This window comes from Colius striatus, chromosome 9 (genome assembly GCF_028858725.1).
Source record: "Colius striatus isolate bColStr4 chromosome 9, bColStr4.1.hap1, whole genome shotgun sequence".
NCBI classification, from domain to species: domain Eukaryota; kingdom Metazoa; phylum Chordata; class Aves; order Coliiformes; family Coliidae; genus Colius; species Colius striatus.
Window position 1 is genome coordinate 20,869,765 of NC_084767.1, and position 16,285 is coordinate 20,886,049.

The 16,285-nt window shown below is 47.5% G+C and overlaps 1 long non-coding RNA gene across 2 annotated transcripts; it reads left to right on the forward strand.

The window, feature by feature from the left end:
- The first annotated feature begins 2,929 nt into the window (after positions 1-2,929).
- LOC133626065 (uncharacterized) lies at positions 2,930-12,718 on the forward strand. Of its 2 annotated transcripts, none has more exons than XR_009819275.1 (3): positions 2,930-3,154; positions 9,921-10,054; positions 10,580-12,718. It is a non-coding gene; the product is annotated as an uncharacterized LOC133626065 (long non-coding RNA). The 2 variants fall into 2 exon arrangements; XR_009819276.1 differs by having other exon boundaries at positions 11,365-12,718.
- The last annotated feature ends 3,567 nt before the right edge of the window (positions 12,719-16,285 follow it).

Sequence of the window (16,285 nt, forward strand, 5' to 3'; positions counted from 1 at the left end):
TCCAATGTTTGTTCATAGATAGTCAGAAATCTTCCTGGATGCAAGACAGTAGAACAGTTTCTAGTCTGGAAATAAAATGAGCTTAGTCCAAACGGTTGGTTGATGGAAGGCAGCTCTGCTCAGCTGAGGACTGTCATAAGTTCCTTCTCAACACAGCATAGACTTGATAGCCTTTAGTACAGATGTTTCAGCATTTACAGAGAGGAAAGCATTTCCTTATGTGGTGGTTTGAAATACATTTCAGAGAGTATGTGACCTCTCTGCAAACTCAGAGGAGTTTGCATCCATGAGAACTGGTAGTGCAGGTACAGAGGAGAGTTCTGGTAAATCCCAGTCTATCATCTCTGAGGCAGGACTGTCCTCAGTGGCTTGGAATAAGCTGTGGGAAAGGGCCCGTACTTCCTTGCGTGGGTTTGTGTCTGAAGTGCTGGGTGTGACCTGCGAGCTGCTAACAGTGACTTTGCAGCTGGCCCTCATGGGCCTTTTCAGAAAAAAAAGCACTAGCTTTTTTCAACCCAAGGGGCTTCAGCCTCCAGCCAAGGCATGGGCAAACTGACTAATATGGCTTCACATTATTTGAGCATGTAACCCATGCCAGAAGCCACAGAAATCCACTTATGGAAGACAAGGTACTAACAAAGGACCTTCAAATGTGATGCTTCAAAGAAGGAAGCAAATAACATTATATAAAGCTAGCTGCATTTTTTTCCCCCACCTTTGGGTCCCAAAGTCAACAGCAAAATAAACAGTTGGGAGTCAGTCCAAGTCCATTCTGATCTGTGGGCACTGCTCTGTTCAGATGTTTAGAATAGAACAGAATAGAGATAGTATAGGATGTTGAAAATAGATGTTATATAGTATTTGAAAAGGACCTAGGGCCCACAAAGATCATCTAGACTAACTGCCTGACCACTTCAGGGCTATGCTATGAAGCATGCTAATAAAGGCATTGTCCACATGCCTTTTAAACACTGATAGGCATAGGAAATTCACCACCTCTCTAGGAAGCCTGTTTCAGTGTTTGACCACCCTCTCGCTAAATAAATGCTTCCTAATGTCAGGTCTGAATCTCTCCTGATGCAGCTTTTAATCATTCCCACGTGTCCTGTACTGTCACTGGATATCAGAAAGGACATCAGCACCCTACCCTCTCCACTTTTCCTCCTCAGAAAGATGTAGATGCTGTCATCTTTTTAAGCTAGTCTCTGCTAACTCCTGGTCTAGGCTTCTGGAATTGTGAATGTGCAAAAAACTAACCACGTGGGCTCTCAAGCAATGCCTGATGACTCTGAGGGTGCCCCAGGTTTGCTAGTGCGCTTTGTACTGAAATGAGCAGTCATGGTAATGGCCACGCCTGAACAGGCAGCAAAGATGCTCTTTGGTGCATTATGGGCAAGCTGGACCGACTCAGGCAGTGTGGCAGGGCTGTGCAGGTATGAAAGCCAGAGCACCCTTTCTAGACAGCAGTGCAAGGGAGATGATGGGAACTGCAAGGCCTCTCTAGCTCAAAGAAACGCTGATCCTACTTGCCCTGTGCTTTCTCCACTTTGTGACAGTAGGTTCTTTCAGCTTGTGGATGCCTCCAGAAATCCACCCTAACTCTCTCTCCCCCTGCTCCCCTGTCACTTACTTAGTCCTCATCTTGAGGGTGCCACAGTCTCTCTTTAAATGGAAGGATTCTGAACTTCCACGGCTGTGGGCATTGGTCACAGGCACTCTGCAGGTAGCAGTGTCCAGATGCAGGGATGTTCAGAGAAACTGAACAGGGTACATAGGGCAACTGTTGGTCCCACGTTAACCCTGACTCAAAAAGTATTATAGCTGAATAGGGCAAGCCAGCCGTGTTCCGAGGGAAGAGTTTGATACCCATGCACTGTAGTTTGCCTATAACTGCCTGCAAGCTGGCAACTGACACTTCCTGTCCAGCCAGGGCATCACTTATCTGAATTGCATCTCATTGCAGGAAATTCTCCAGTATCATGGAGCTTCTCATCTGACCAAAACTAAAACCAAAACTACACGGGAAGATCTGTAACATGTGCCAACCACGGCCACTTTCGTGTAGATACCCATTGGTGTAACTTCCTAGGAAGAGCTCTTAATTTAAGCTTTGGCATTTGGTCTAAATTGCAGTGGCTTGTGCTCTCCATTTGTCATCCTTGTTTATAACATAAAGAAAAAGCATGAGGTCTTTTGCTCCCACTCTTTTCATGGCGTTCATCCCAGAAAATGAAAGCAGATTTCAGGGTTGAGAAAGCACTGACTGTGCATTCTCTGTGAGATCTTTCTGCTTGCTGTTGGTCTGGAGAAGATGGGATTTCCGATTCCTAAAAAGTTTGCTCCTTGTCTGAGAGGATAAACCTTTTTCAAGGAGGCTGTTCCCTGGGAAACTGCAGGTGCTGCCTCTGGCCGGGGAACCCCCTCGCCTTCCGCGCAGATAACGGCCCGGTGCGGCGCAGCGAGGGCGGGGGCGGGGAGGGAAGCGGGGGCCTCTGGCTTTACCAGTCCCTAGCACAAAACCCATTCGCCTGAATGAAACCTCGGCTGTTTGTCAGTTACAGCCCAGCGTCAGCTATGGCCGCTAGCGCCGGCGAAGGCCGTGCGTCGCCGCCGGCGGCCGCCGGGCTGCTCCTGGGGGACAGCGCGGGGCCGCGCCGCGGCTGCTGGCGGAGCGCCGGCGGGGACACGGCGCCCGCAGCGCCGGGAGCGCGCGGGGCTCCGTCACGCGGCCGCGGGGAGGCCAAGGCCGAGCGGAAACGCCGCTCCCGCGGCGCCCGGAACCGCCGGCACCATATTTGGCGTTTCCTCCGCGCCTTTTATGGCACATCCGAGGCCCAAAAAAGGTGTTTCCTGCTCCCCCATTCCCGGGGCCGCGCCGCGCAGCTGCCGGGAGCCCGCCGCAGAGCTGGTCCCTCCCCGCCCCGGGGTGCACTGTGGGGCCTGTTGGCGAGCCCCGCGGCGGCCCCGGGCGGGGAGGGCTGAGCTCCGTGCGGGGCCGAGCGGCGGCCCCGGGCCCCTGCGCGCTGCCGCCTGCGTGCCCGCGCTGCCCGGGCCTGCCGGAGGCCACGCAGGCCGCTGGCGTTTCCTCGCCGCTGCCCGCTGTTGCGGATTGTTTAATAGGGGCCGAGCCGCTCTCTGCGCGCCTCCGGAATAGGTAGGATGCAGCTTGACCGGGGGAGTACGGAAACGGCCGGTGCCCGTGTCCACCTAGGGTTTCCCTCTGCAGAGCCTTTCCATGAGCCACTCTTCAAGTGTGTCGTTGCCCAGGCGGCTGTTTTGTGCTTTAAATGCAGTAGATAAAACAGATTCTTTGTTTTTCTTTCCCGTTAGAAATGTGAAAATTAGGTTGGAGATATTTAAAGGGCCCGATATCCGCCGTGATACGCAGTGGTGCCCGTTGCATTTGTGTTCTGACACGTTCTGGAAATGCTACTGGAGAATCCGTTTAAAACTGATGAAATGCAACTGTTTACAGCTGTTTACATTGTGACAGCGAGTTGCCCTTACCAAGAAGGTCATGGGCCCTCACAGACTGAAGAGTTAAGACTTAACAAGGAACGTAGACTTTGGAGTGGAGAAGTACGTGATCGTGGTTCTTTCTTTCCTCTGGGGCTTTGACTGATGCACATCTGTAATGCAGGGACTTGTTTTGTGCGTCTGAACAAGATGTCAAGTAACCCCAAGCAAAGTAAATTCCTAGACTCTAAACTGGTATCTGGGGACTGAAAATGGCCTGAGCTGCAGTAGATGCCCGTAGAACTGTCCTCAAGTGCACTCTCACCATTGTTGGTTTTGGCTGAAGCTGGGTGGAGTGGTTGAAGCCTCTTGAACAATGGCTTTGGCCCCTTTTAAGCAAACTATTAACTAGGTCAAAGGATTTTTTTTTCTTCATTTTTTGGTATAAGTGGCTGGTTCCTTACAAAATGTTTCTATTTGTGGCCCAGTAGGCTGTAGAATTCTCAAGAGTTATGAGTGCAGGTAATATATTTATGAAGAGGACTTGGCTGTGAGATTCTTGAGCTGAAGAACATTCCATGTTTCTACCTGTGTACATTATCTGAGTGTAGCCCTAATGAGTACTAGTTAGACCTAGAAGAAAGGCTGCATGCTTTAAAGAGAATTGAGGCTGGGGTGAAACATGAGCTCTAGCTAAACAAGAAGGCCTTCTTAAATAGTACGTGTTCTGCTAAAATCAAAATGCCTTTGTTTTTAAAAATCCAACCTTGACTGATAGCCTGTAATGATTTATGGTCTTGACTTAATTAATGAAACTCTCTCCTCAAATAACAGAGGCCAATGCTTCAACAGTGTCTAGCACTTAGCAGGCTTCAATGCCTGATCGCTGTTTGACACTGTTGTAATGAAAATGATGGATGGTTACACGGAAGTATTTTCAACATGCACATTTCACTCCCTTAACTACAAAAAGCATTAGTAAAGCATACTTCAACTTTTTTTTAAAAATAAGCATGTAGGCTTATCTTTTGTGAGCTTTTCATACTGTTTTCTTGTATCTCCAAACACAAATGATGATACACAATGGAACTACCAGTAAAAATGTCCATGGCCAAAAATTCTGCTATCCAGTGTCCTCTGTAAGGCTGACCTGGGTAGAATGACCTGGCTTCTGTTATCCCAGCTGCTGTGATAGTGGACTTCCCCTGTAACAATAAAACCGTTGATCACAAATAGACTTGTGAACATCAGAGTTGGAGGGACGGGGCAACAGAAGTGGATTTGACCTTTAAAAGGTGGTGGAAGCCTTCAGCCTCTTGGAAAGATACAGTTAAAACTTTTAAGCAAACTATTACTTCTTATCTGCTGGTGACTGTTCTTCACTCCACAAGTTTAGTTATAGATGGCTTTAGAAGCTCTTGAAAACATGTTCCATAATCAATGTCTAGAAGGTGTTTTTCCTAATTGCTGCACTCCCTTGGCTGTGCAGCTGTGGGTAGCCCTCAGGTTATCTATGTGGATGTGCCTAGCTGTCTACTGAGTCACTGAGCTGCGTGGTGCGTTCTAGCATGTGACATTCTCAAATTCTCTGTCATGCTGCACCTCAAATACTGTGTCCAGTTTTGGGCTTCTCTCTACAAGAAGGACATTGAGGTGCTGGAGAGGATCCAGAGGTGGGCTACCAAGCTGGTAAAGGATTTGGAACACATCTCACATGAGGAATGGCTGAGGGATCTGGGGCTATTAGCCAGGAGAAAAGGTGGCTCAGACAACCTGAAAGATTGTTTTGTGGATTGTTGAATAGGGTCCGAGTCGCTCTCTGCAGCTTTACTATCTGTTCCCACAGTACTGTTAGCCCCTGCAGCAACTCTGCAGAAGAAGGTTATTGTTAGATATCTGTGTTGTCTCACTATGCACCAGACTTTTTCAAATCCTCAGTAAATATAGATCTCTACAGGAGTCTCTGGGCAATTTTTGCCCAACTATGAACAGAACATTTATTCCAGTTCTTTCACCCTTTTAATGAATTGCTTCACAGGAGGAGAACTGTTCCGTTTCTCCCATACAACATAGCTAAAGAGCCTTTGGTGAGGGCCTGGACAGTTTCTGAAAGTCCAGATATGTAGGGTGAATGTCTCATGTCACATGCTCATTGATTATTCCAAATATTTCTAAAGAATTTGTTGGGCTGGGATTTCCTTTACAAAAACTAAGCTGATGTCTTACTTGCACTACTTATTCATGTACCCACGAATTCTGCTAGCTAGCTTCTACTAGTATGCTTCTACTAGCATGCCTGGAATTAACATAGGATTTATAGGCCTGAAGCTTTCTAAAACCTTTATAAAAATTCATGTTGTGTATGGTGCCATCTAGTCCCCTGGTACAGAGGTAGAACACCACAGCTATTATGCTTGTTATTTCATCCTTAGGTCGAGCATTTGAAGGGATACCATATGGTGTAGTGACTTGATTTGATTCATTTTGATGGCTTAATCTCTTCTGTAATCTATCCTACAGATGCCTCAGTTAAAATATTCTGTAACACAACTCCTGTAATGGAGATTTTTAGCACAGGATCTTTTTCAAGTTTGTCTGAAACAAAATGAGTGCAAAAATCACTTTCGATGCCCTCCTTATATTTTGACCATCAGTTGGCCTTACAAACTCCCTGATTGTCTCACAGTCCGTGATATGTCTTAGAGAAGAGTCAAGTCAGCTGTCTGCAAGTTGTTTTCCCCACACCGTATTTCTGGCCTGCTGTATTGTGTTTTAATATGACAGTTTGTCACCGTGTCTATTTTCTGTATTTCAGCATTACTTCCCCTTTTCGAGAGATGTTGTCCCTCCCCCTCGTCAGAGTAATTATCTTGGGTTGGTTCTTAGCCTTTCTTAACAGGCAATAAAGCACAATTGCTGATATGATGTCTTGAAATATTTTTTCCTGTCACTAGAAAACATCTTTACTTTTCTAGTAGCACCAATACTTTATTTAAGAACAGAGAAGCTTAACTCCCTCTGTGAAACCACATCCCAATGTAGTAGATGTCTAGAATTTGTTGTTGCTGCAAGGACGTTGAACTGTTACTGTGTTTTGATGAATGGTGTTCTATGCTTTACTTGGGAAAATGCAAAGGTTTGTTTGTGTTACCCCAATCCACATGCATTTTAACACGTGTTGGCTTTTCTGTGATTCCTGTATTAAACTCCACTGTGCCTTTTTGTTCTTTTCTTTTTTTAATTGTAAATCACAGAATCACAGAATGGTAGGGTTGGAAGGGAACTTTAGAGATCTAGTCCAACCTCCCTGCTCAAGCAGATTCACCTAGATCAGGTTGCACAAGAATGTATATTTTTTTCTTATGTTTAAATGGAACTTTTTGTGTTCCAGCTTCATCCCATTACCCCTTGTCCTGTTGGTAGATGCACTAGAAAAAAGAGATATCCCAACCTCCTGACATCCACTATTTAAATATTTATAAATATTAGTGAGATTCCCCCCTCAGTCTCCTCTTCTCCAGACTAAACAGCCCCAGTTCCTGCAGCCTTTTCTCATAAGGAAGATGCTCCAGTCCCCTGATCATCTTGGTGGCCCTGTGCTGGACTCTCTCCAGCACTTCCCTGTCCCTCTTGAGCTGAGGAGCCCAGAACTGGACACAGGACTCCAGATGAGGCCTCAGCAGGGCAGAGGAGAGAGGGAGCAGAATCTCCCTCGACCTGCTGGCCACACTCTTCTTGATGCATCCCAGGATGCCATTGGCCTTCTTGGCCATGAGGGCACATTGCTGGCTCATGGTTAGTTTATTATCAACCAGGACTCCCAGGTGTCTCTCTGCAGAGCTGCTCTCCAGCAGGCCAATCCCCAGCCTGTACTGGTGCTTGGGGTTGTTCCTTCCCAGATGCAGGACTCTGCACTTGTCCTTGTTGAACCTCATGAGGTTCCTCTCTGCCCAACTCTCAAGCCGGTTGAGATCCCGCTGAATGGCAGCACAGCCTTCTGGGGAATCAGCCAGTCCTCCCAGTTTGGTGTCATCAGCCAACTTGCTGAGGGTACACTCTGTCCCCTCATCCAGGTTGTTGATGAAGATGTTGAACAAAACTGGCCCCAGAACCGATCCCTGTGGAACTCCACTGGCCACAGGCCTCCAACTCAATTCTGTGCCATTGATCACCACCCTCTGGGCTCTGTCATTCAGCCAGCTCTCGATCCACCTCACTGTCCACTCATCCAAGCCACACTGCCTGAGCTTTCTGATGAGGATATTATGGGAGACAGTGTCAAAAGCCTTGCTGATGTCAAGGTAGATGACATCTGCTGCTCTCCCCTCATCTAGCCAGGTGGTTATGCCCTCATAGAAGGCTATCAGGTTGGTCAAACAGGATTTCCCCTTGGTGAATCCATGTTGACTCCCCTTAATAACCATCTTTTCCTTCATATGTTTAGTGATGACATTCAGGATGAGTTCTTTGTACAGTGCCCGTTATCTGTGGCTGGTGGAGCAGCTGGTGTTGAATTGTCTGCTGGGATTTCCCCTTCTGGACCTTGCACATCTATGTCCCCTGTTGTTAATGGCTCATACTTATTTGGAATTGGTACACTGGAAGGAGAGTTATGAAGGGGAGCCCTGTTTTGGGTTTTTTTTTGTTACCAGGGCCCAAGGCATTTCAGTTTCACTGGAGGCTTGCACCTGGTTGTGGAACCATCTGTGAATCTCAACCTCTGCTCCTCTAATACTACAGAGTCTACTGTAAACGGTTTCCTGCAGCTCTTTCACCTGATGCTGTATCTCTTGACCTTGAAGGCACATCCTTACCTCAGCAGCAGATGTTCCTAAACATCCTAAACACCCCCTGCACTCCACCTGGACTGAAGCATCCTTGCTGACCAGCTCTGTCTGGGTGGATGCATCGATCTTCACCAGGGTGTTGTCCATCTGAGCCTTGTTTTAGCCCTCGGGCGAATGCCCACTAGCTTGTTAGCTTGAGGCAGGGGCACTTCTCTGACTTGTGGCTCTCTGTGTGGGCTGTGGGATTGTTCCCTGCCTGTGCCAACTGCTTTGCCAGGCCCTGTTTGCCTGTCCTGGTTGCTGCGCTCCTGATTGCTCGCTTTTGTGCAGGCTTTGCAGATTTCTTGTAACTTCTCAACTTCAGGGAGAGCAGCTCGAGTCGTACCCGTGTAACTGTGCTGTGCGGGTTTCTCGGGGGTGACGCTGATAGGCGTCAGATCCTGCTGTCCCGATGCTGCCACCTTACGGTTAGAAACAAAACCAGCGGGAAATACCTACGTTGGTAATGCTTAAGGGACCTTGACACTATGAAAGTGTCTTAAGCATGAAGATTATCATGTCAAGTTACGCAGTTTGGGTTCCTTTGTAATCTGAGACTAAGGCCTTTGGGTTTTGGGTTTGTCTGAGCTTTTTTGATGTCTCTCCATGTTCCCCCCAATCCCACCCCGCTGTTTCCCATGTCCACCCTCCTGCTGTGTGTGTGGGTTTTTTCCTCCTTCCCAATTCCTCTGTGAACTCACAAGGAGTAGAGAAGTGTCCCGTTTTCTGTTTCAGAGTACCTGGAGGCAAATGCTGGAATGCGTGTCTTTGGAGTATAACATAAAGAGCATGACAATGTCTAGAAGTTTATAGCTTCTGTTTTCTGACACTGCTCGTCATGGTTCAGTCCTGCTGTCAGTTGGCAGCAGCCAGAAGAGCCTCTGTGAGGCACTGTGTAAATGTCTGCACATTTGTGTGCACCACCTGGGTGCATCTGAGAGAGTCAAAATTGTTCAGTGCCTCTTGAAACACTTGGCTTTATACAGTTCTTTTCAGCACCTGAAAGAAGTCCAGCAGGAGAAACTTGGATCGGAAAGGTTGTCTTTAAACAGGAGTCTGCCTTCTGGCTGCAGTGAGGATATGGAACAGACCTGGCTATGTGTATTTGGAATCATGATGGAAAGTTGACTGAAAGCATCTCAGATGCTTTCTGAAAGATGAGAATATGAGCCTTGCCTAGGTTTCTAAGTGCAGTGTGAAGAACAAAAACTGGAGAAGAGAGTGAAACAAAACAATGATTGCAAGGGGTCTCTCTGCCACCTGAACTGTTATACAGTGAAAATAGTGCTGCTGTCATTGCAGGATATGGATTTCATCTGTAGCACTGAAGAATTTACCTTGGATTTCTCTGAATTCCTTCTGCTAGATGATTTAAATATTTGTGATGGATAAACTGATAACTAGTTCTGTTTTAGGCAGAGTTGCTGTGTGGTGAACTATATACACTTGTGTTTACTATACACAGATAATGTTAAATAACTCTAAGTCCGGTTTCCGTGGAGAAAAAATGTATTTGGAGTCTTGGTCTCCAGCTGAAAGCTGTGAATTTTAATCCTATAAAATGGAGAAAGGAAGTAAAATGTTGGCTTTTTTCTTTAATTTCTTTGTCACTGAGATCTGTTTTACTATATTTTGCAGATAGTAGTCTATGAAGGGGACAGCTCTTGAAGAGGTAACAGCTTTGTATAGAGTCCTGGTCTGGGATGAGAAGCTTTGGTAGTGCTGTGGTATATGGAAGGCCTAACAGTGATACAGAACACCACTGTACCAAGGTATCCTATGGAAATATTCTTTTTAAAGTTTGTGTACAGGCAATAAATTTTCATCCTGTTTCCCCTGACAAATCTGTTGTATGGCTGGGGAAGGACAAAAATAATTTCTGGTTTTTGAATGCTAAAGAACTTGGGTGATGCCTGTTGAAAAGATGCTACCAGCATCATTCTGGGGGCTCTTGACTGGGCTGCTGTCAGTTACAGTAATAGTTTGGGTTGGAATGGACCTTTAAAGGTCATCTAGTCGAACCCCTCCCCCTACTATTCCCCCAAAATGTGCAGGAACATCTTCAACCAGATCAGGAGCCAGATCAGTCACATTTGGCTTGTGAATGTTTTCAGAGATGGGACATCTACCACCTGAGTGGGCAGCCTATTCCAATGTTCCACCATCCTTGTTGTAAAACATTTCTTCCATGTGTCTAGTCAGAATCTGACCTTTTAGTTTAAACTAAAAGTTTAAAACCATCAATCCTTTTCCTATTGCTACAGGCCCTACTAAAAAGTCTGTCTTCATTTGATAAGCCCTCTTTAGGTACTGGAAGGCTTCAGCAAGGTGTCCGTGGGGCCTTCTCTTCTGCAGTCTGGACAACCCCAACTCTCTCAGCCTGTCTTCACAGCAGAGGTGTTGCAGCCCTCTGATAATTTCTGTGGCCTCCTCTGGACCCACTCCAACAGCTCCATGTCCTTCCTGTGCTGAGGACTCCAGAGCTGGAGGCAGCCTGCATGGGGGTGTCACCAGAGTAGAGTAGAAGGGCGGAATCACCTCCCTCAACCTGCTTTGGATGCACACCAGGATATGATTGGCTTTCTGAGCTGCAAGGCCATACTGTTGGCTGGACTCGTGTCCAGCTTTTATCCACTAGTATCCCCAAGTCATTCTCTGTTGGACTGCTGTCAATCCCTTCATCCCCCAGCCTGTATTAGTAGCAGGGGTTCCTTGTTTCATGATTAAGAGTTTCTGTAAGCAAATTACAAATACACATATTGTTGCAGGTAGGAAAGCCAAACACCTCTTGATAGTAATAGATGAGAGTCAGAAAGGCTAGGGGCCAAGGCTGGAGGTAAAGTAAGCTGGTCTTGTTATTTTATGAAAGGAAAGCTTGATTTCTGCTGAAACCTAAAGGTCATTTTCTGTCTCCTGCCTTATTCAGAAGGGCAGTAAGGTTTTTAGTTAGAGTTTTTGTCATCATGTGTTGTGTCAATTTGACTAACATGTATAAATGTTACTGCTTCAAAATTCACATAAGTAATAACATACAAGTATTTAAACATTTAATATTCCTTTAATCTTGATTCTGCCCTGCCAGCCATTTATGGACCTTCTAGGATGTTATGGGTTGATGTGGAGCCTTTTCTGGTAATGGGGAATGAGCTGTATTGGGCCACCCGTGGGCTTCTGTAACAAGCTGTTCAAAACTTTCCCTGGCTCTGAGTCAGACTCACCTCTGGGGCTGAGCCAGTTGAGTGCCTCCCACTTTTTAAGAAGAAGCTGGAAGACAACAGTTGTTCTGGGAAGTGGTGGAAGGAGTTGGAGGAGAGAGAAGTGACCGTGTGGAGACTTGTGCTGGAGCAGAGACATCCCTGCATCCTGTGGAGAGATGGCAGCTGTTTCCCTGCAACCAGTGAATGGTAATGGTGAAGCTGAGATTTATTGGCAATTTGTGGAGAACCCCAAGTCAGGAGTGACTGTGCCTGGAGGCAGCTGTGACTCTGTGGCAATGCAGCGTTGGAGCAGAAGGTGCCTGGATTTGTGCTGCCGTGGAGATCTGTGCAGGAGGAGTTTGTGAGGAGCTGCAGCCCTTGGGAAGGATTCACACTGGAGAGATTTGTTAAGGACTGTATCCCATGGGAGGGATGCTGTGTTGGAGCAGGGGAAGAATGTGAGGAGTTCTCTTCCCCGAGAAGAAGGAAGATCATCTGTCAGGGACTGACCGCAACCCCAGTTCCCTGTCCCCCTGTGCTGCTGAGGTGGAAGGGGTAGAGATATCAGGAGCAGGGAGCTGAGACTGGGAAGAAGAGAGGGACAAAGGAAGTGCTGATTGTATTTTTCTCATCATCTTGCACTGTTTTTGCTGTCTGTCTGCTCTGTTTCTAGTTGGTAGTAGAATAATAGTTCTTATTTTCCTCTCTAAGTTGAGTAATCAAGTCTGTTTTTCCTGGAGCCATAACTGGCAGTGAGCCCTTCCTGTCCTTGTCTCAATCCACAAGGCCCTTGGTTATCTTTTCCCTCTCCATCTCGCTGGGGCCTCTGCCATCCTACAGCAAGCGACTGTGTGGTGCTTTGTTCACAACTGGGCTTAAACCATGACATAGGAATACACTTGCAAATAGACTCGGGACTATTAAACCTTGTGGTTGTAATAAGAAGCTTTGAATCAAGGGAGGAGAAAAGGGACATTTTAAAGTCATTTTTCTGATGTTCTATTTGTAGTGATTTTTTTGTATTGGCTAAGTATTAATTGTTCCCAAGTTGAATTCCTCTGTTCAGTTCTCCACAACTTAACTCTTCAAAGCATTGTTAGCATATGAGTTTTTTACTAGTTTATTCCCTTTCAGGAAGCCATTCAAAACAATGAACTAACACTTGTGAGCACCTTTTCCAAACAAATAAAACAAATAAATGCAAGATGATCAGGGGACTGGAGCACCTTTGTTGTGAGGAAAGGCTGCAGGAACTGAGGCTGTTTAGTCTGGAGGAGACTGAGGGGGGATCTCATTAATATTTGTAAGTATCTAAGGGGTGGGTGTCAGGAGGTTGGGCCATCTCTTTTTTTCTATGGTATCTAGCAACAAGACAAGGGGTAATGGGATGAAGCTGGAACACAAAAAGTTCCATTGAAACATAAGAAAAACCTATTTCACTGTTCAGGTGAGGGAGCCCTGGCACAGGCTGCCCAGGGAGGGTGTGGAGGCTCCTTCCTTGGAGGTCTTCAAAACCCACCTGCGACCTGATCTAGGTGGACCTGCTTTGGTAGAGGGGTTGGACTAGGTGATCTCTAAAGGTCCCTTCCAACCCTACCATTCTAAATAAATAACTAACTAAAATGAAAATGTGTTTCCTGGTAGCAGGTCTGTCCTTATCTTGCTGCTTTCAGAGTTTATGGAAATTTTCTCTTTGTGTGTTTAATGATCCACTGCATGTGCACATAACAGTGTGTCCAAGTTAATGGCTACCCTGAAAAGTACAGCAGTTTGAACGTCCTGATGTGTACAAAAATAACTTATACTGAGCCACCTAATGTTGCTAGAGGAGTCCAGAGAAAAGTGAGGCAGTAAGCTTCTAGTGCCGACACAATTTGGCATGGTGAAGACGCAATTTGTTTGAAGTGCTCTGTTGTGGTGTCTGTCACTATTGTTTAATGTTATATACAGTATCTGTATAAAACTGTTGCAGAGCACCAGGGGATCAGGGAGAGAACAAAGACCCCTGTGCAGTCAAGGATTCAGAATGCAGACAGATCTGGTGGGAAAGGAGGCCCAGGAGCATGCAGGAGGTGTTGGCCATGCCTCAGTTCTGAATTCGTGCTGTAGCTTTGGATCTGTAAATGGATTTTACTCATATGTGCTTTAAACTCTGTTAAAAACAGAAAATTCTCTATTTTTCACATACAGATTATTGTTTGGAGATTGTTCTTGAGGGTTTCTCACTGGAGAGCTGTGGTTTATTACCTTATTTTGTGGGACTCACTATTTACCAGTCAGGGTTTGCAGTTTACTTGTTTACTGGTCAGGGCACAGGATTTAAAATCTAACCTCATCCGTAAACTTCAAGTTCCCAGTAATCACTTGGGTACCAAGGTTTAGAGTTTACCACTTTGGGATTCAGGGCTGATGACATGCTGTTAAATGGAAAAGTCTAAATCCTGACACGATCCTTAGACAAGGGTTTGAAACTGCTGTGCAGAGGACAGAGCTTTCCTTGTGCTCCCTGTAAGAAAGGCACTCGGACTATGCAATGTGTTGATTAAAATTCTACTTGTTGAAGCTAATACTAGAAGGAAGAAGATGGTATAGATAAGATCATGTCCTTCAGATACTGTGAACCCGAAGTTGTGTTGCCAGAAGGATCTCTGATCAGGACACTGCATTTGGTGCAGTTCCTGCCTGTGCAGAGGCTCCACTGACAACTTAAGTCTTTTGAGCTCTTATAGAATGTTCTTAGAACAGAATAATGCCACGCATCACTTCTACTGCCAAACAAAAGGCTGTTCACTTGAACCTGCTGTTTCACTTTATGATGGAGACAAGGACATGTAACTTGTTACAATTAGCTGGCTGAGATTATCGGCAACTTGTTACTTCAGATTGGAGGTCTCAGTTTGACAGGGTGGAAGTGCATCCTCTGCAGTTAGACTGCTGAGATGGCAGGCGACCTAACAAGTCTGAAAGTTTCTTGGTGGGCTCTATCCTTAAGGGTGAAGCAGAAGCAGAGTCATGTCAGAGCAGGATTTTCCTCTCAAACATAAGATCTGAATCCCGTCTCTGAAGGAAGAAGCAGAGAGAGGCTGGCAGCTGCTTTAGGGACTTGCTAGTTCAAGGGCAGCAGCAAGAGTCAACCCCTTCCCACCAGACTAATGAATGCTGGTCCAGTAATGACTCAAGGTGTTACAAGAGAGGGGATATACTAGCACTGTCACCCAAGGTAAACTTACTCCCAGGTAGGGTTTTTTACTGTGCATTAAATAATAAACAAGTGCTTTATTCTTTTCCCTCTTGGTTGTGGTACCTGCAGTCCCTTTAGACTTGCTAGAAAGTGCCTGACGACAGTTTCTGAGTGGGAGGTTATCCATTGGGTCTGAAGGAGTCAGGGCTGGTGCCTAGGTGTCTCACTCTTTTGGGGTTTCCAGAGAACCCCAGTGCTGTTGACATAGTTGTGGGAGATTTCCTTTGCATTACCATAAATGTTTGGGGCTCTTGATGGCATATCCTATCACTGTGGGGTAGCCAGGGCTCCTGTGTGACTTTGCAAGCTAGTCCCGAGTTTGCCTGTGTCAACCTGAGATGTCCTCAGCGTGCCTGGAGCTGAGCCCTAGCTATCTGTGCTGAGAGATGGGCTTTCTACAGGGACAGTGTGTGGCTGCACTTAGCTTCTCATAGGCCACGTTGATCCCTGCAGCATGCCTTCTAGTGTTCCCCAAAGCCCTGCACTTGCTCTCTGAAGCCTTCAGTTTGCCTTTGGGGTTGTCCCCCTTCCCCCCTTCTGAGGCCTCTGCGTGCCCCTGGGCCATGGGTTTGTCTTCCAGCCTGCGTGTTTAGCGTTCTCCCTTTGTGTGCTCCAGAGTCATTGCCTTGCTTTCACTGTGCCCCAGGCCACCTTCCTTACCTTTCTGTGTCCTCAGAGTCCTCAGTTTCGCCTGGTGTCTTTATTTGTTGTTTTTTCTTTCATTGCTCAGCACAGCTCTCCATTTGTTCTCTTGTCCCTTTAACACTACTTTTGTTTCCTTTGGGCTCTCCCTTTGCCTTCAGCAAGCTGCCCTCAGGAGCTGGAGCATACCGAGGTTACCTAGGTAGCCCCAGCTGTCTCCAGCGGAGCTGGCAGTGGTCCTGTGATCCCCAAGAGCTACAGCCGTGGGTGTCAGGCTGCGCAGCTCCCAGAGGGGCCTGCCCGATGGGCCTGTGCCGCAGGCAGTCAGATATCACGGAGCCTCCGCCACCGAGCATCACTGACCAGGAGGGAGAGTGTGGCTGGAACCACGGAGAAGGCAAGTGGGGGCTGGAGGAGGTGCGTGCTCAAGCACAGGCTGTGCACAAGCAGGGGCATCCCCCCGTGATGATGCTGGAAGAGGGGGCTGCCCCCGGTTGCTGAGGGCCGTGGGGGCCGACTGGAGGGGTCTGGGTCAGGGCGGAGCGTGCCGAGGGGCTGCAGCAGCGCTGCGGAGCCAGCCCGGTCAGACTGTGCACGTACCGGGAACGGGCGAGCGGCGGAATTCCTAAGGAAAAGGTGTCCGGGACTGCCGGAGCGTGTGCGGTGGGACCGCGCTGGGTCGGGACCGTGCCGGGGGAGCCGCGGGGCTGCGTGCCGGCGGGGTCGCAGCGGGGCCGGGGCCGGGCCGGTGGCAGCGGAGCATGTTTGGGAGTCCCAGGGACTGAGCTCTGGGCTCGGCACAGTTCCGGCTCTTCTGTGGGATGGAGAGCGGGGGAGACGACGGTATCCCCGTAGGTTAGAGCGGCCGGAACGCTGCGGGCCGCGGCTGGCTGGGCTGAAGCCTCCAGCACTCGGCGCACGGG